At 39.1% G+C, this 20,022-nt stretch overlaps 1 protein-coding gene and 1 long non-coding RNA gene across 42 annotated transcripts in view; one reads left to right on the plus strand and one right to left on the minus strand.

Annotated features, from left to right (window-relative positions):
* Positions 1-20,022, minus strand: part of LOC118442821 (uncharacterized) — a 404,525-nt gene that overhangs the window by 196,451 nt on the left and 188,052 nt on the right. Inside the window, exon 1 of one of the 2 annotated variants that reach the window (XR_014983516.1) lies at positions 13,612-13,750. The exons of the other annotated variant lie outside the window; for it this stretch is intronic. This is a non-coding gene — a long non-coding RNA (uncharacterized LOC118442821). Of the gene's footprint in view, positions 1-13,611; positions 13,751-20,022 lie in introns of those variants that run through there. 2 annotated transcript variants of the gene reach the window in all.
* LOC118442789 (CUGBP Elav-like family member 1-A) overlaps positions 1-20,022 on the plus strand; it is a 269,901-nt gene that overhangs the window by 60,822 nt on the left and 189,057 nt on the right. The gene's annotated exons all lie outside the window — the stretch shown is intronic.

A 20,022-nucleotide genomic window follows, 5' to 3' on the forward strand; every position in this document is an offset into this window, starting at 1 on the left:
TAATTTGGCAACTGCAAAATCGACTGGAAGATACGTTCTGTATGCGCGATACCGCGATTAAAATACGTCCAATATAATACAGTAGCCGAGCTTTTATAATTCGGTCGATCTAAATAAACGTGTCGAATTGGTCGTTGCAACGTAAAACACGAGGCGACCGAGAATGGAAAGGACTGGGCGGAAACTTTACAAATTTTCGAGGATCGAGCTGGTTTTGGTTTTCGAATTTATACTCGATCGTTTTCGCAACGATTAATGCTACTACGTTTTCGTCCATCCATTCGTTCTCTCTTTCGATTCTATTGCTATCTTTGAAAATTATAGACATCGATAGATTCGTGCGAATTCCATTGTCCATTCTTCCCTTTCTCTCTCTCTCTCTCTCTCTCTCTCTCTCTCTCTTTCTATCTTTCTATCTATCTATCTCTTTCTAATTCTGTTTACACAGTGACATCTTTTATTGAGATTATAACGTTCAAGATTTGAGAAGTTATGAGAGATAGCTCGCGATACGATAGTTTGCGTATTACGTGCACCTATCAAAATCGAAATTCCTTTATCATGTTATAGCCACCAAGATTGGTTAAGAACGATTGGTCCTCCTCGATTCGTTTGGTAATTTCACTTTCAAAGAGTCGCGTGTTGTAAACCGATCGCGTGCCTCTAATTGTTCTCTACGATGTACTTCGCTATAAATTATTGTCAGACTGCTCGTCTCTACCGTCTTTCGTAAGGTTGCCTTGAGCTTTCAGTCCGGTATTAACGTCGGAAACTCACAATCGATTCTTATACTTGGAGAGTTTTTGAGAAAGAAAGGAAGAAAGAAGGAAAGAGAGAAAGATCTTCGCGTGTCCGTTCAAATACGATTTGTCGTAACGCTTTAGAATTTATCTTTCGACGAGCTGCGCCTTTTTCTCTCTCTCTCTCTCTCTCTTTCTCTCTCTCTCTGTTCTTCATTGTATTATGTTTTAAAAGCTTGAAAAAAGCTCTTCACAGAAGAAGCGGAGACTCGAATGTGTTCCTAAACGTTTCTTCTCTCTCTCTCTCTCTCTCTCTTTTCCTCTCGTCTACGTTTTTCTTTCTCTATCTATCTCCGTTTCCCCCTCTTCCTCTCTATCGCTCTCTTTCTCGCTGAGGGAACCCTTTGACGCGTCCTTCAAATGGAATGCATAATTTCTCGACAATCTTTTAAATCGTTTAATCCCCCTTTGCTCTGTGAATGTTAAAAACTCTCTTTCTGCGCGGAAAATGGTAATGTGAATGGCGGAGGAAGAAACGTTTCAGAGGAGAAAATTCTACGGGGTTAAAACGTGCGTCTCCTAGACGAGAAGCAGAACTCGCAGCTCCAATTTCCGGAATTATCCACGGAGTGCCGTGCCTCGTGCCGCGAAACCTCGAATTCGTGGCGAAATTTAGGCTGGATACGAGAATTTTGAGAACAATGTTCCTTCCTATTTCTTTTCTTTATTTCTTTTACTCTCTCTTTACGTATCGAAATCGATAATTGAATTGCGTCAATAATGCACCCTCAATGCGTCTTTCGTTCGTATCGTGTTAAAGCCACGATAATTGAATGATAATATCGAGTGAAAAAAAAAAAAGAAAAATAAAAATGTTTCTTTCGTGCTCGCTGTTATTCGCTGCAACGTACGTGAAGTAATAACCACGAGTGTAATATAATATAATTCATCGCTCATCATACCTTGAATAATGAGGTAGCGGATACATTGTGTAAGTAAAGATTAAAGAGAAGTAGAAATAGTATGGACTTTCAATGTTTACAATGCAGTGCGTACGGCTATTTTATAGGCATAATTTTATTTTTCGTGTTTTTTCTTTTATTCTCTCTCTCTCTCTCTCTCTCTCTCTCTCTCTCTCTCTCTCTCTCTCTCTCTCACTCACTCACTCACTCATCTCTATAAGGACTATGCGATGCAATGTATATGGAAGAAAAGAGAAGACGAATATTTAATCGTAGGATGGAAGAGCACGCGTGCGCTCTTGTTTACGCGATTCGTTTTACGATGGATATGAACGTCTCGCATTCCGCACGAACTCTGTGTTCCTCTCATCCTCTCTTTATATTTCTAGTTTTCCATCTCGGCCAACGCTCGACGACGGAGTTTAACTCTACAAATCTCTATTTTCTGTCGGCCGAGATGGAACGAATTTAAACTCGCGTAATATAAAGAGCAGTGAGTGCGTATGTATTTACCTATGTAGCTACGTACGTGTATGTGTACATAAGAACGGGTATACATAGAAAAAGTCGAGCGCGCTCTATTAGCTCCCCTTATCAAAATGCACGACCCGACTAAAACTGCAATTTCTATGGAGCTGACGAAGGTGCGTTGCGATGCCAGGACCAAAGTGCAATGAAAACATTTCTTTCGAGTAGTGAAATTATTTTGGGCTCTCTCTCTTTCTCTTTCTCTCTCTCTTTCTCTATCTCTCTCTATTTCCATCTCTCTCTTGGTATCGTCGGAAACTAAGTTTCCAAAATTCCGTCAATCGCAATATTTGTTCGATCGACAGGAACCTTTCTAGACTATTATTTCCATCCATTCGACGTTCCATTCCTTTTCCAGACATTTTCCAAATAGTACGCTCTGGATGCCATACTCGAACGTTAGTTTTCATAGTTTAGTACGGAAAGGAACGTCGTGGTTGCACTCAAGGCATCTCTACGAGACGTCTCGACGTTCCTATTGAATGTATAATTCAAATTTCGTCGTATGAATAATGTGCAATGATGTACGGGACCGGCAGTGATAGGGGTGAGACGTAGGAACGTTTGCAGGGTGCGCGAAACACAGAGAAAGAGAGGGAGGGAGAGCTTTGCCTTGCCGCGAGTGTAACGCAATAAATAATAGACGCAGGGTCGTCCGTTTCTCTGTCTTCCCTCGGCAACTTCCCAGCGCGTCCCATCGCTGAAATATTCAATGGTAGTAATGGCCTGAAACTCGTTGCTACCCGCAGATCCACCTGTCGTTTGGGCACCAGATTCACGTCGGTTTTCGATTCTATACGTCTCATCCTTTCTCTTCTCTCTGTGTCTCTTTCCCTCCCTCAACATAGTTCGACCGTTATACTCGATTTGGTCATGTCAATCGTCCTGTCACTTTTATCCATCCTATAGGTCTTTCGATATTATTGTTAAATTGTACAAAAGCTATAAGAATCGTTTAGCGAACGAATGCATTTCGTTAAGATGCTTTTAATTTTATTTATTAATTTGAATCAAAGATAAATGCAATCATAGGCCGCCAATCTTTATAAGGAACAAAAAAAAAGGAAAGAGATGAAATACTTTTTTATTCCGCATTGAAGAATAAAGCTGTGAAAGGGACAACGATTAAATGGCTTTAAAATTAATTTATCACCTGATAAATTTGTTGAACTTTGCCTTTTCTATTCCCGAGAAAATCCTCGTCACGCTGGCGAAAAGAAAGCGCAACTCTGTGTGTTTTATCTTTTTTTCTTCCTGACTTAATTGGAGGAAATAATCGAGTTAATATCATTCCAGCGTTCAATGGAGATTGAAAAACTTTGGCTTGGCGCAATTAATTTTGTCGCGAATAATTTGTACGATTTTCAATGCATATGTGTAAATCGAACGAAATAATGATGATAACTGATAAATATCTTACAATTACGGGAGATAGATAAATAGGGAGAGAGAGAGAGAGAGAGAGAGAGAGAGAGAGAGAGAGAGAGAGAGAGAGAGAAAATAAAATTTTCAAACTCTATAAAACATAACGAAGATAGATAATCTTGAAAGAGTAGCTGCAAACATAAGAAAATGAGAAAGAAATAGAATGAAAGGGAGAGGGAAAGATCGATAAGCTTTCTTCGATAGCGTTTGCGTACATACTATAGGACTTTGCAGTTAAAGTTTCTCTTCAGAATCTTTTCTTTTCGGCGTCGAACTTTACGATTACCGCTCTCACTCTGAGAGAACCATGCGACTTTGCCTTTAAATTTCTAGGAAAAAGTCCGCACCTCGAATCGATGGTCACCCAACTTTCGTGCGTTCTCTTCGACATCGGCCTTAATCTCGATGAGTGCACTGTGAAGAAAAAGCAGAGGAAAAGAAGGAAAAAAGAAAGAGAATTACTTGGGAGCAGAGAATTAATCGAGAGTCTTTCAACTAATTCGTTCGCGAGTCACTTAACCTTAGACACTTTTACGAACGATAAAGATATTTGGCCTTGTTTGCGATCTACTTGGCACTAATCTATCCGCGTCAATTTGACGAACATCTCGAAGCATCTTGAATCGATCTCTAAAGAAACGTGTCTGTCACGATCGATCAATTGCTTTCGATGATTTACAAGCGTCTATAACGAAACCGTGACTTATTCGTCGATGATACATCTCTTGGCAAAATTGTTTTATACAATAGATATAGCATATAATCATAGTTATCATCGATAATTATAATTAATCGATTTAACGTTCGAATTGATTGGTCTCGAAAAAAAGAAAGAAATGTAGGTAGATTTCGATGATAAATAAATGCGAAACGTCGTTATAATAGAAAGCAGCAGTTCCCTTCTGTTCGTAGGTGACAGTGATAGAACTGCCTGACCGTGCCACCCTTGTCTCGCTACAAAGGATAGATATAAGCTCGTAAAATATGGCAGGGATCATTAAAGTAGTATTTTCCGGGCAAATCGATTTACGATTACGAAGTCGTCTGTTTTATTCATCCGACGACGAAAAACGATCGTAGGTGGATGGCATGATGGCAAGCACGAAAAAGTGAAATCGACCACTCGTTTTCGAAATAAAACGACGTTATACGACGTTCAAGGAAATACCAGTTTTCCATTCGTCGTAAAAATCGATCATTGCGGGAAAGAAAAAAAGAAAAAAAAAAAAAAATAGAAGATGCCTTTAACACGGATAATTCTAAAAAAAAGTTTGTCCTTTGACGATTTTTCGTTTAATTATAAAGTCCGCTTTAAAAAAGAAAGAAAAGAAAGAAAAAAGAGAAAAAATATTTTAACCTAGTTTCTGCGAACGATGAGGTTCTAAATAGCACGACGGAATCGACTCGATCTTGACCTATTTCGAAACTTTCTTCAAAGTTTAATTTCGATACGTAGCAAAGGGAAAAACAAGGTAAATATTTTCAAAAGTGATATATAAACGAACGATACGTGGATAGGCACAAATTGGTTCCTCATATTTCAATAAATTAGTTTTTATTTGCCTAATGGGTAAATAACATTTTCATTGACATAAATCGACAGTACGGAAATCAATGATTTATCCTTGAAGGTCAATTAGGAATATGTGAAACGATAATGAAATAATACCACCTTGTATAGTAAACAAATATAAAAAGAAACAAGAAAGTTCGTACGTAAAAGTCAAACAGGTGAAAAACATATGCGATCTTTCGCAAAAGTTTAGTTTACAAACGATCATCGTCTAGTACGGAAGGCTCATAGCGGAAGGCAAGACCCACGGCGATGATCGAGCGAAACGAACGAATCAAAGGAACGTAAGTACATAAGTACGTATGTACCAAAGCGTGATTGGCGTACAGCCAGTTGGCCATATAATTGAACATCGCGTTCCCCTTGGCTTGCTCCAGTGTCGTTCGTCGTTTAAGCGAGACTCACACGGCGCATAAATCAGAACAATTACTTTGCCTATTCGTTGTTCGCAGTTGACGACGAAAAGAATTCATAAAGATTCTATAGAACGTATTAACGTTTCACGAGGAGAAAATCAATCTCGAATCCAGCTTTTCCCTTTGAATTCGATCCTTTCGTAATGTTTTTAATTACGATAACTTAATAATGAAGCTCCGTTAATCTTTGAAAAAATTATTGATATTTTCGTTCATCTAGTACAATCGTTTAAGTTAACCACCAACGATAAAGTATCCGACGTGCTTTTATATCCTTTTAAAAGAGCAGTAATAATAATTATGCTGAAACGATAACGACTTGGAGAGGGATAGTTTATGGCTGTACTATTATAGTTTTATAGTTTTACTAGATTAAAAACAAACTGGTGTATTGAGTTGTTGTGCGTTTAATACGAAAGCCTCGGAAAGAATAGTTTCAAGATTTATTTCTTATTATTGTCGTCGATTAAAAGAAAGAAAGAAATAGAAAGAGATGTTTCGAAGAAGTCGATAATCCAAAGTTGTCGAATTGAGCCGATGGAAAACGCATGACGTTGTTATTATTCGAAGGATTGGTCGGGAAAGTGGCTTCGATCGTTCCTTCGAGATTTCGTGGTTTGCAACATTAAATGACCTGTCATACGGTTGGTACGGCAAGCGAAACTGTTATTTGAGGATCTCCACCGAGTTAATCCTCTTCCTCTATCTCGCCCTCGGTCCCAGGGGCATCAAATGAGTTTGCTCGGGATCCGCCGAATGCGCGGACGATGTTGATCGTTTGCTAGACCAGTAGAAATTATCATCACTCGGATGTACTCGGTATATCTAGTCGACCGAGCAAATTCGCCAAACGTTTACCGAAGTAACGCACTTCTACGAGTTAGTAATAAGTGGTAAGTAGTAGTTACGAACTTGGCAACGTTCTAACGTAATACGTTGATTTCCTTTTCGCAAACTTATATTTTCTATATTCTATTCCTTTTTGTTCTATTCGTTTTTTTTTCCAGATCCTTACTCGAATATTCATAAAGCAAAATGGCTTCGACGAAATCGTTTGCCAACTCGGAATAAGAAAATAAACTCATCGTGAATCCAAGAATTCTTTTTAATTTCAAACGATGATTCATAGATTATTTTGTTTTTTTTTTCTTCTTTTTGTTTAATGAGACGGAATCGCCTTTATCTATATTTTTGATATTGAAAGTGTACAATAGAGTTAATTTCAAGGAGTAAGAGAAAGAGAGAAAATGAACGATATTACAGGCCAAATATTTCCGTCGCGATGCCACCGAGCTATGTCGACCTGGTTACGTAATTGGCCGTAGAGATCGTATCTCCGACTGCTGCTGCGATCGCGGCTGCGATCTGCCAATTTCGAGTGACGGATAATCCCGTCAGCGGGAACTAAAGTTAGCTTCTAGCGCGATGGACGCCGTCAAAGTCAGATGGGGAATAAGACTTTTCTGTTTGACTCGACGCTACCGTTCTCTCCTTCTATCTTTTTCCGTCACATTCGATGCTACCGTATCGTTTCCATCACGTAAAACTCCTCGAAGAACGCCCATCTTCTCTCTCTCTCTCTCTCTCTCTCTCTCTCTCTTTCGTACTATATTCTCTGCATTATGCGAAATATTTTTAAAGTATTATTCGAAGACCATCGTATTCTATTTATTTCTTGTATTATTTAAAAAATAAGACCCATACTTTATTACTTATTTATTTTTAGAAATCTATCCGATTTATTTACTATTTTCAAAATAGTCACACGAAGAAAGCAGGCAGTCCATTTGAACGGACTAGGATTTGAAAAAAGAAGAAAGAAAAAAAAAATAAATAGTAACATCAAAGAAACGTATTTAAAAGTAGCTTTCATGTTGCTTTCATGCTTATGAAGTCATTGGCCCGATCGATTAGTCACGAAAAAGATGGCTGGCATAAGGCGCCGAGAACATGGTCAGAATAGAAGCAAAGTGGAAGAAATGTTATTTCCGACGAGATCGATCATATCCGTCGACATCTCGTATGCTCCGAAAAGTCCCATGGTAATCGCGTAGCGTGAGACACAGTCATTAAAAAGCGAAGCTTCTAGCTACTTTCCCAATAGCCTTCTCTTTCTTAGACTTTTCGAAATTAGGAACCAATTCCCCAAGTACTTTTGCTTCGATTTTCACGAAAGGCACCACCAATTCTTGATCCATTTAATTACTTTTCGTGTATCTATGTCCTTTCAATTAAAATTATTCATCATTTATGTTTTCATTTAAGTATCTAATAATTATGATAATTAGTATATATATATATATATATATATATATAAACAAACGAAAAATAAATAATTAATGATAATTATTTCGACAATTTGATTCGAATTGCAATATTTCTTTCGACGTATTTGATAAGAAATTGTTCATTTCTCACTAATTAAATTGGACATCCTTTTTTTCTTTGCCTTTTTTTTTGTCGCAAAAGGACTAATTAGAAGCCAACTATCGTAAGTTAGCATTTTATTGTCCAAGTTGACGAGCGACGAAAGCGCCGATTCCTCGTGACCTAAGCTTATTTCCTGCCGTTGTCGTACGTTCCTTTCGCGAACAATACGAGTTCTCTGCGCGTGCGTTTTTGCATTCATTTAGATGGTAATCACGCACGGCGACATTTTATTGCGGAGGAACACGAAGCCTGTACCGCCCCTACCCATTTGCTTCTTCCACCCTTCACGACGACATTTATATCCCATCCTTTCGTCGTTCAACCTGAAAGGGGTACGTCGACGCCTCGTAAAACTTAATCCAAAAAAGGAATCAACTCTATTTCTAGGAATGGACTCTATTTCTAATCGTTTGTTAATAATTATTTATAATTTATCAACTCAAATTTATAAATTAGTTATTAGTATTAAAGAAACGAAACGCGTGTAGATTATGTTTTTACAAAGTGTGTTATAGACGAAACTAATCGAACGTATGTTATCAAAGTTCCGATCTTATGTGTTCACTCGAATGATCTAGTGAAGAAGATCGTCTATGTAATGGCTATTGGAAAATGGTCGATTCGTTGCGAAAGTGGTCTCGATAGAGGCGAAAGGAAGATTACAACGTGCGGTGCGGTACGTTTTAATAATTGAAATAATAGAGGGGTCAAAGAAAGAGGAGGATGGAAGAGGGATCGAGGAAACTAAGAGCCGAAAGCCAATGGAAAGAGGTCTGGGGTAGAGTGGGAAGAAGGCAATACCGATAGCAGAAGCTCTGGGAAAGCTGCGCTAGGTAGAAGGAAAAGCTTTCTTCGCATCACGGTCGCTTAAGTGGAAAGTAACGAGCGGCGGTTACGTTGTTACCTTCACCACTACCATTACCACCATCATCGGCATCACGAAAGGCATCACCACTACTAGAGGTACCCGGCAGCAGTAGCGTCATCGGTAACACAAGGAACGTACACAGCTATCGACATTTCGTCGTCGTAGCCCGTACCTTAGGTGGCCCCTTGAATGCGTAATCGTTTGTATGCAACGTCTACCAACCAAGTTGAGATCCACGACAGTGGACTCTCGGTGGAGAACAGAAAGGGAAGGATAATCAAATTGAAATTTGTTCGAGTCGTTTCGACGATGGCACCTGTCACCCTTAGCAAGTAGAGCAACGGATAATTTATCCTCGATAGATCGAAAAGGGGTTCCTTCGAAAGGACGCGAAATAATTGAAGGGATGACTTCCAAAACTTCTGTCTATCTCTCGAATTATTCCAAGGAATCCAAATGTCTCGTATCTCTTTTGTCAACAGATAAGAATAGAAATTGCGTCTTTTATTTATCGCGTCGTGTCGTCAAGACTGCATTACGACGAGTCCAAGATGTTTTATTTATTATCTTTTTTGTTTTCTTTTATCCTTCTCTTCTTCCCCCTTTTTCTTTCTTTTTGATAACGATAACGAATGAATTTTTAACTTAGAGGTTAGAACGATGTCCTGTGCCTGATAACACGGAATCACATAAACGTTATAACTAGTGGATATTACCGATATTGGCCGCGGAGATAAAAATATAGTGGATACGTCGAATCCTCTTATCCTTGGCACAAAATTAATATCGCGTAACGTAAGCTTTCTTTGGAAACGGATATCACGAGCACTATGGTCTATTAGCTATTGTATTACCTGTTACGTTGGCTTAGGGAGACCTTATCGCGTCGCAAGAAAATTAACGAAGCCACGAATGGTCGTAATGAGGGCGAAAAATCGAAGACACGATTTGTGCGTGTGCGTACGTGCGTAGAGAGGTACAACGATATTTTTCACCATACTCGATTCTACGTTTCTCGACATTCTCCAGCCTTCAGGAAATTGAACGAATATTCGATTCCCTCCTCCCTTGCCTCCTTGCCCATCAAAATCGTGACTGAATTCGCACCGACGTTATGACGACAAAGGGTGCTCGACGATCCGTTTCATCGTTCTCTCGCGAACGAAAAAGCGATGGTAACGAATTTTCTATGTACGCGGAAGTCGCGTGAAAAAAAAAAAAAAAGTTGCGTACGCGTTATCGAGCGGCACGTCGCATCGCGTCGACGAGTAATTCCTGATGATCTCGATTGCTCGATAACACTCCCGTGTTCACGCTTAGCGGACCGATCACGTTCGCGTTCACGTGCATGCATGCACGCACGCACACGCGCGTTTGTAGGTATGCGATACGGTTACTCGTTAACGGCATATGGTGTACAGAATGTGCTCTTCGAAGTGATAAGATAACAGTTGGTGCATATTAGGTCTTATCGGACTTGGATATGTTCAGATAAAACATCTCAATTTTTTCCTCTCCTTTCTTCTTCTCTCTTTTATTATACAGATCGATTGCGTTCTTAAATAAGATATTCACGCTTTCATTTAACTAATTTCATTAAGAAAAACGACAACAAAATTTCTCTTTAACCTTTCAATCTTTTGGCAGAAAAAAAAAGAAAAAAAGGATAAAAAAAGATTTAAAAAAAAAAAAAAAAAAAAAAAAAAAAAAAAAAAAAAAGAAAAAAAAAAAAAAAATACGAGAGGCCGAATAAAAGTTAGCAAATTATTTTACCATTTTTTACTGTCAGAATTTTGAAGATTTTCCAGAAATCTCTGATGACAGGTTTTGATTTTAGATTGAAACTTTTTTCTAGAGAATTAAATTGACGTGCACGGAAAAATTGTACGATCACAAAGCGGATTACTCGTTATTTCTTTTTATTTTATATATACGTATATATATATTTTTTTCTCCCATCATGCAAATTTACAGGCAGAATGAAAAAAAAGAAGTAGCATAAATCGTCGCAAGGAATTCCGATGAAAAGAAATCAGAACGATTCGAAAGATGCATTGTTGCGTAAAATATTATAAAGTACATGGTAGGAAAGCCGGCGAAACGTTATGATTCAATGAGCTCAAGAGCGTTTGACGTTAAAGGGTTGAAATAGACCGTGTACCAATTCGTTTGGGCGCACACCCTCTCGCTGCCATCAATGTAAATTTGCGGGTAATAAGCAGCAGGACGCGTTCGAGCACATTGGACAAGCGTCATTTTACGAAAGTACGATTGCCTCGAGCTACGTCATCTTTTCATCGATATCTCGCAGATTCCAAGTAGATGCTCGAATTCATCCATAAAATACGATCGTTCGATAAACTTTGATAAAGATAAATAGACAGTTTTATTAATGCAACGACATTTTCTCAAGGTTTTAAGTCGTATCATGCGATAGATAAGATTTGTTGTTTGTTAAAAATATAACGATATATTATTTTATCTCTGAACAAATTGAAATAGTTCATGAAAAAAAAAAAAAAGAAAGAAAAGAAAAAAGAACAAATAGAATTGATTTTTGTTCGGACTTAGCCAAGAGTTTATATCGCTATTAAAATCGATGAAATATTTGATGTTTTACTTTTTTTTTTTTTTGTTTCTTTTTCTACATATTTTTTCAATCATCGTTCTAAAGAGATTACAAAAAAAAAAAAAGAAAAAAAACATCGTCGCTACATAAATCACATATGTATTTACGTATACTTTTTCAAAAGCCTCTTTTCTCCTCTTTCTCAGTCAAGCATACGAAATACTTTGATAACATTGTCGTCTTGTTCGGAATTTTTCGCTCGATCGCAAAGCCGAAGCGCTGCCGAGGCCGGGGGGCAAACGGGAATCCCATTACCACCGAATAAAGAACCGAAATTCTAGACGTTATAACGCGCGAAGGTATGTAGCTTTACCGCGGAACACCGCGGAATGAAGCTGTGCGGAGAGCTCGCGCGTTTTCTTCGACGGTTCCCAAGGGAGCTCTAACGATGTTGCAGCGCGAAGAAATTCAAACGGTTTCGTCGCAACACCCCTTCCCCCTCTCCTGCCTTTGGTCGCACCGATATATACTTGTACACCCATGTGTGCCTTGTAAACGCGTGTATATATATATATATATATATATATATATATATATGTTTTTCTCTGTACACAAGCAACGTCTCGAACGAATACCGACGCAAATATGCTTTTAAGAACGCAGCTGGTCTTGCATAGCGAAGGTATTCTTAACTCGCCTTTGTGGGTTCCTGTATTCCCTCTCTTCTCTCCTCATCTCTCCATTTCTTACTAGCTCGCACTAGCAACTCCGTGCTAGTAGTTTCTTCCAAGCATGAAGAGCTTCTTTTACCAAGAAGATGCATCGTTTTGCAAGCATGGAAGATCGATCGTCGAGTCTCGCGCTCGCGCATCCATCCGTTGTACCTTAGCGCATTCGCATCGTCTTACTATGATTACTACGCCGAAACATGATATCCTTTTTCTCCGATACACGAAACTTTCATCTGCTATGTATGTACTATCTTCATACGATCATATAAGACGTATTGCTTAAATAATAATCTTAACTCGACGTGTAATCACCTTCCAACTCTTGCACAATATTACCTTATCGTGGGTAGCGATAACTTTTTGTTAGTTCGCGATTGCCGAGGAATTTTCCAGGCCTTCGTTATCACCGATCAAACAACGATAAGCTCTGTTCTTCACGATTCACCGACTAACGTGAGAATTTCAATCTCGGTTTACACAATGAACGAACGAACGATCGAAAATAATAAAGAGGGAATATATTTTTGTAGTCACGTTACGCTTTTACCCCGCTTTAAAGTCCTTCCATTTCGTTTCTCTTTTCTTTTTTTTCTTTTTTGACGCTAAATCGTAGAAATCCGTGATACATTCTTAAGACGATATTGAAACCGTAAATCTACCAAAACACACACAGATCAATAGCCACGCGTATGAGAGACCGAGGTCTTAATTTCGGCTACTGCCAAATACAAAAGCGCTCGTGGAAGTGCCTCGAAGCGATAAAACTGAGGGTGTAGAAAGCGATAAGGGAGGGTCACGTAAAAGACAAGGGACCCTTAGACGGTTGACGTGAAAACGATCAGGTAAAAGAAGAACGTGGCGCTTCGTTTTTTCCCTTATCTTCCTTTTTTCCGACACGCTTCTTGGATTTGAGTTTCTCTTTCATCCTTCGCGAAAGTTCTTCATTTTCTTTACGCGCCTTTATCTTTATTTAAAGCCGAGGAAAAAAAAGAGAGAAAGATTCTCAAAGCAAGTATTCCTTGATAGGTTTATTGAGGAATATATATATTTGCTTGTTAAATAAATGAAATCGAGGTAAAGTTAATGAAATATCGCAATGTTACAACGTCGCTCGTTGACTATGCACTTAAAAATATTTCAGCGAAGTAACTTTACAGACTTCTACGAAGAGCCGTAGTTTCAATATTATCGTTCGAAAACAAGTTCTTTCCGTGTACGTATACGAAGAGTAGTAACGAGTCGGCAACGCTCTCATGAAAATAGAATCCTTTAAAATATCGCAAATCCTAGCGCGAATGGTAAATTAATTTCATCGGCCGGAGTGGCAGGATCTTTCGTCGCGAGATGGTAGTAAACTTTGAAAACTTACATAATAAGGAATTCCTGACGCGCGTCGGAAGTGGCATCTATATTTACATCAAAGCAACTCGCTTTCGACACGCGTCCGTGCAACTTCGTTTTCTTGAGACGTTGCTACGTCGAAACGGACTGGTTAAATTTAACGTCGCTCTCACTGTAATCAAAGTCGATTACGCATCGGTTTTCTCTCTCGAATCGTCTTTACTACGTCGATCAAATCAATGTTTTATCTGTAAACGATAAAAGCGATCGTTTGCAAAGAGACATTAAAATGGTCGTTTCTATTTAGATACCAAATAACCTTATAGTATTATCTCGTATAATCGATTGACTCCTTTCTTCGTTCCGTGTTATTTGTATTTGTCTATCGTCGATAGGATGAGTCCAATTGCGAATACCGTCGATCGATCGATCGGTCGGAATATCGTGAGCGTTCGATCGTAAAGGGAAGTGAAGAAAAAAGAAAAAGAAGTTTGGAGTCGGAATCGAGCCTCGTCGTAAATCGTGGCCGAGCTTCCTGGAGGAACGTACGACGTTCGTACGAGAGCTACGATATTCCACAATGACCATTCTCCACAGCTTGGCACGGAGCCAGCTAACACAAGGAAACACGTGTTCAAGATTAGCTGGGCACGACAGGTGCCACTGCTCGCAAGCCTTCGACCAAGTTTGCATACGAGAGCCCCGTATAACGTTCCTATGCTTACGTTGCCAAAGACCCAACAATCTCGAAGACACTTTTTCGAGAACGAAGCGACGATTGAAAATCGCCAACTTAACGAAACTTGGTAGAAAGGAAAAAAATAAAAAAAAGAAAAAAGAAAAAAGAAAAAGAAAAAAGAAAGAAAAAAAAACAAGATGAGAACTATCCTTTTTAGATATTTTCCAGGATCTTTGGATTTTTCTAGATTCATGCGATAAACTTAACAACTAACATGTTTATTTATAAAGTAAAGCTTTAATCATTCATAGACTATATTTCTATTGACGTTTACAAAATAATCGATTCTTTTTGCAATAGATTGTAATTATTTAACGAGACAGCCGGAAGTGCAGAAATAAAAAAAAATGTATAAAAATGTACATTGGCTATTTTGCGACTTTCGATAATATGCTTTATTATATTAATAAGAAAAATGTCATCGGGAAGTCTCTCTTATGTGGACACACTCATTCGTATTAAATATATGTATTCTTGATTATTGCTTTTGAAATTGTATTGACGTAAAACTCACGATCAAATACGGAAGATATATTTGAAAAGAGAGAGAGAGAGAGAGAGAGAGAGAGAGAGAGAGAGAAACGATTGGTCAGTAACATATTCGAAGCTTATGTTATCGTTCGTTTCTGTTTATACCTGGTCTATTCTTCGTGGTACGCAAACTCGTTCGAGTAATGTTGTGCGAAATCGATAAACGTTATATCGTAGAACCGCTGACGTGGACGACGATCGTTGGTTCATTGCTGCTGGCACTGTCGCCTCAGTTCGCATTTTCATCGTAGCATATAACACAACTGTTTAGGAGAGTTCACGGCCACACCTGTGCCACGATTGCTTTTGATAGAGTCGCCGGACGTATAGCCACCTACGTGGTTAAACTTCTCTACACTTCTCTCTGTTACATTCTATCTGTATTTTATATTTATGACATTTGTATCGCTTTTTGTCATTTCCTTTTATTTACCATCAGAAGTTGATAAAAATATAAGAAAAACTTTGTAATCTGATATTTAAATTGATGAGAGTATCTTCATAGAATTGCAATAATCAAAATCATTATCATAAGTACCTACTTCGAACTTTCTAATCTTTTGATCTTATTGTTTGTTCTAAGAGGACTCAAGGAAAAGACTTTTGCCAATTAGTATGAGAACTACGAGTGAGGAATCGTCTTAAGGTTAATATACTGTCGGTGTATTTAGTCAGTCGGTAAGTTCTATATCATGAGGTATTTGGTCGAATCGTACGAAGCTGAGAATATCGCGGATTCAAACTGCATTGCGGAACCCATTGTACAATAGAATGCAAGAGACTCGGTGTTCGCGGTGGATTCGTTTGCTAGAAAGAGCCGAGCCTTTCTCGTATGTCTTACGTAGTTCGTAGTACGTAAAGCGTAGAGGGATAACCAGCCGTCTGCCACGCAGGAGGTAGGAAGATAGATACGTCAGTGTCTCGCAGCACGCTGGTCGCGTTAATTACATCCCTTGCTTCCTCTCTCTCTCTCTCTCTCTCTCTCTCTCTCTCTCTCTCTCTCTTCGTCTCTCTATCTCTAACTCTTACATACACAGATACACGCGCACACACATTCATTCTCGTCTCATCCTCCCTTTGCATCGTTCTTGTTTATACGTGTGCATGTATGTGTTCTTGCGCGCATGATGCACCATACGAAGGTGCTCGACATCTTAGGGGCCACTGAAACGTTGCCAGCCTGGTGACCCCATGGTAATTGGAAACCGCAAGGTGTATACGTAAACGATGCAATGGCGTCAAACCACCGACGCGAGAATTCTAATCTTACGAGAGAGACGGTACTCTTGAAATACTACTGAGAACTTTGGAATCAACAAAGTACTCGAATATTCCATTTTATGTAGGATACGAGGAACACATCGTGGACCTCGTCTCTTGAAAGATCGCACGACCAATCGATGTTTCTGCCATTTCGCAAAGTTACTTTAATCATATCTAAATGTATCGGCGAACAAGTTTTTAGAAACTCTTGTCACTTTGTAGAAGAATACTTTCTTCTTTTTATTTTCGTCTTCTTAAAGTAACCTTGAAAGCTGTACAAATATCTAATAGTAAGACGAGTTTCTTTTTTGCGCTCGACTCGATATTTATTTTGACGTGCAACTCAGTATTTATTTTGACGCGCGTATCCAGTTATGTTTTGCCAAAGAGCACGGTTGTTGTACCCTAACTTGTGTGTACGTTTTACTATTGTTTAGTCGATCGTGGATGAAAAAAAAAATGCATGCGTCATTTCGATGAAGAAGGATGGTTGAAAACGTCGAGCGTAACGCAAACAAACGGAAATATCATTTCTTGCTGAGATAATCACGGGCAAAGGAAGCCGCACGTTTCCCTCGCGTGAGAGCTACACTCGTGTTACTTAAAATATCAAACATTAGCATATTCCACCCAGGCAAGTGCAGACGTTAGTATCAGCAGAACGCGATTGAACTTGCACGTAACCCGATTCAATCCTATAAAATGTCCCTTGACGATGATCCGAGCAGACGCAATGTTTCCAAATAACTAATAACAATAACGACAGTAGTAATAACAACGAGTCAATTATTCGGGTCAATTAATAATCATCCCCTGAGTCTACTTGGACTTGTTGAACTCATCGACGCATCGTAAAATAAAGAAAAAGAAAAAGACAAATTGTTATAAAAAGAAATTATCATGAATCTCTTCCGTTTCTCGATCTATCGAAAATTTAGCGAGGCTATAAATTCTCGAGCAATGGTCGTATTCGACGTCGAAGAGAGGAGGATAGAAGAGGAGGATAGGAATGGAAGGAGAAAGGGAAGAGGAGATATTGGAGTTAGGGGAGAGGATGATCGGAACGTTCGTAGTTAGAATAATGATATTTCTGGGAGCGAGCGAGTCGGTCCACACCGTTTTGAGCCGGTACTGGGGCTGTGTTGCCGGGGTAATAAAGGAAAGCCCGTGGCACGGTAATGGCGCGCGGCTCGTGTAATTACCAGTTATGCGCCGATGGTATATGAGCCGGGCGTACTAACGGGCCTATACGGGGCCAAAGCGAGTGTAATGTGTCACTGTCGTCGGTCTACAGTATCCGAATGGTTATCACGGACGTGCTCGGGGGGTGGTGCCAGCGTCGTCGCTCGACGGACCGACCAGCTGACCGGTGGTTGGCTGACCGGTGGGGGGGGGTGAGGGGGAGGGGAACGAGAGGAAAGCTTGGGGGAATACTAGTGTCGTTGCTGGAGAAGGAGCAACGCGAGTAGGGGTGGAACGTGGTCTGCAGAGCCTACAGTTAATAACAGGACTGAAATGTCGTTGGCAACTCGACGCTTCGCCGCATCGCCAGAATTCACGATTTTAACTCTACGTAATCGTTATTATGATACCGTCGCGCTCTTTTTCCTTTTCTCTCTCTCTCTTTACCGAGGGAACAGTCGCGGGAGAAAAATGAGCCGTTTTTCTATCTGCCTTTCGCATTCTCTCTTGGTTCGTGGAAAACGTCACGAATGAGCTCTGCGCGAGTGATTAATTAAACGCTTCCATTACCACTCGCGATCCCGCTCGTTACACCGTAATGACGCGCGAGCGTTCTTTACGATCGTGTAAAAAAGAACTTAATTATTGTAATTATCGCAGGCCGAAGGCTTGCTCCTCGTTATGAGACCAAACTGGTCAGTTGCCTTATTCGCTAAATTATTTCTATATTCCCTATGGTAGTTTTATCACTGAATATAAAAAGATTCTCGAAATCGATACTATCGCGAAGAGACCCACTGATCGATGAATGAAACTATCTTGGAAGAAGTTGGAAATGAGAACAGCAAGGTGTGCGTGTTCCTTTGGATTTATAGACGAATCGATTGAACGTTACCCCTCTTCTCTTTTTTCTCTACGCCACGTCATACTTACGCTCTAACGAACAACTCTTCCGTAATACCCATTTTTTTTTGTCTTCCTGAACAGAAGGTGCATCTTTTCGCCCTCTCTCTCTCTCTCTCTCTCTTTTTTAATCTTTTCCTTTGTTCCTTTCTCAGATCATCTTCGTTCGATGTCGAACTTCGATTTCCCAGCGAACGCTATTGCAATTGTTAATCTCCGTTTTTCATTCCCCCTCCTTCCTCTTTTCTTTCCACTATCATCTATCGATGTAACCATTAGAAAATAATTTTTGCCGATCTCGGAAAATCGGCTATTGGAACTCTAGACATCGTGCCTTATAGCTCATCAAATCTTGATTTATCGACCAACCAACAGTACGTAGTTATGCGTGCGAATAAAAAGGGTCGATCGTCTTGTCATGAATTTCGATATGGTGTATTTTATCCTTCTTTCCTCCCTTCTTCGTTCCCTAACTTTCGTATTACATGCCTACTGCATTACGATTTCATTGTAGTCCCTAAACCGACAATGAGTATTTCCTTCTTGCTGTACTAATAAATAGAAAATACGATAGGTAAAGGAGAGAAAGGGGGCGAAGGAAGATGGGTAAAAGCGTTCTCTAATTGGCATCGTGGAGATGTGCTGAGAGGGCGGTTGGATCATATTTTCTCATTAAAAGCGTTTACCAGAATGGAAGAAAGTTCTTTTATCCCTTCGAAAACGCTTCGAAAGTTCTTCCTTAAGGTATCTCCGACTCTTATTCTCCTCTCCCTCTCTCCCTCCTCTTTCTCTCTCACTTTTATGTTTATACGCGTACATATTTTATACACTAATACACGAATGAAATTTTGCAGTAAAGTTTGCGTAGACTCAACCGGTGGATGTAAACGTTGAATAGCCGGTTATAAATAGCCCTCGGCCGTACAGTACCGAGCAATAGAAAGGCAAACTTAAAATCGAGTACGATAACTTTAAAACGAGCCCGACGAAAGGTCCACAGTTATCACCGATAACGTCAACGTCGCTTAGTAATAACCGTAGGCTAGTAGTCTTTCACGAAAAGGATTTAAGATAAATTCAAAGTAAAAATGAACGATCCGAAGATAGAATGACTATCGAATGCACGAATATTCTTTTCTATTGAATTATATTTTTCACAATGTCAAATTATTTTCTGTTACCGTCATTACTTTTAGTTCCAATATCGACATATAGTTCTAATTTTTTGACATAATCATAAGGAGACGATTTAATTTATTCCCAACATAAATGACACGTTGACCCACTTTATTTAGATTAAAATAAGTTTATTACCTATAACTCCTTTAGTTTTCCCTCGTCTCGTTAATCAACATAAATGTTAATATAAATACACTAGACATCAGAATTCATACTCGGTAAATAATGCATGCTCGATGATTTCTCACAGTTTCGTTTGTTTCTGACATTTATAGAAGCCCGAGGCAGATTCTGCTGGCGTAACGAAGGAATTTACGGTGAGAGATACGTTGCAAAGAGAAAAATAAATAGAAACATTTTTATTATATAATCCTATTATTATATAGTCCTAAATATATCTATCTTTGCATATACAAAATAATATTAATATATATCAATGTACCATAGTCTTATATAATAATAAGAAGAGAAAAAGAGAAAGACGAACGGAGCTTTCGAAATATCATGACAAAACGTGGTTTACCAGTTTATATTAATCATTGCATTCTAACGAACATTCTCTTTCTCATTCCTTCTCTCTACTTAGAAAGTCGAAGGAAGTGTGCTTCGTCTCGCGTATGCTCGCATTGAGTTTAGCAAATA

This window comes from Vespa mandarinia, chromosome 22, assembly GCF_050613455.1.
Source record: "Vespa mandarinia isolate Hongniang chromosome 22, ASM5061345v1, whole genome shotgun sequence".
Lineage (NCBI taxonomy): Eukaryota > Metazoa > Arthropoda > Insecta > Hymenoptera > Vespidae > Vespa > Vespa mandarinia.